Source organism: Octopus bimaculoides, chromosome 11 (assembly GCF_001194135.2).
Source record: "Octopus bimaculoides isolate UCB-OBI-ISO-001 chromosome 11, ASM119413v2, whole genome shotgun sequence".
NCBI classification, from domain to species: domain Eukaryota; kingdom Metazoa; phylum Mollusca; class Cephalopoda; order Octopoda; family Octopodidae; genus Octopus; species Octopus bimaculoides.
Genome location: NC_068991.1, coordinates 39,617,546 through 39,618,371, shown reverse-complemented (window position 1 = coordinate 39,618,371; position 826 = coordinate 39,617,546).

Here is an 826-nt window from a genome sequence, read left to right as displayed (position 1 = left end):
GTGTTGCTTCTGATACTATAGTCGTTGTTATTGCTCTTGTTAATGACGCTGCTACTACTGCTGCTACTGTCGTTGCTGCTACTGTTGTTGTTGTTGCAGATAATGATGATGTTACTACTGCTGCTCCTGCTGCTGCTGCTGTTGTTGTGGTTGTTGTCGTTGTTATATTGCTCCGAGTCATTTCTGTTCAAACAGATCGATAGTTCACAGATAACCGATTGAACGACTAAATTCGTGTTGTATGCAGTAAGTGGACTGTTAGAGTCTAGACATGTCACACGCTCTCCATTGGCCGTAGGTGTTGTTGTTTAGCCTCGGGTTATTCCTGAACCCGATGACCAGCAATTTGAGGCGTTACAGACGTGACCATCCTGTCATTTTTCCTGGTACAGTGCATCTAGGGGTGCATTATTGAATGTGCCCTTACATTTTCAAGACAACTGATGTGATTTGAGTGAGTTTGGACTATTTTTAGCAGCTTCATTATAATGTTGCTGCTTTATTGTAATTTTGTTGTTGTTGTTGCTGTTGTTGTTGTTGTTGTTGTTGTTCTTCTTCTTCTTCTTCTTCTTCTTCTTCTTCTTCTTCTTCTTCTTCTTCTTCTTCTGCTTCTTCTTCTTCAACGCCAGGTCAACTTTGTTCACAGTCACAATAAACGTGACCATCCCGTTTATTTATTTATTTATTTATTTATTTATTTATAGTTACGAGTGGTGGCTATCTAAGAATTGATTATTCATTGTGCCCCCACCCACCGCATTTTTTTTAAAGACACTAAGATGAGATTGAACTGGGGACTTTACGGCTTGATACGATATGCTTTTTT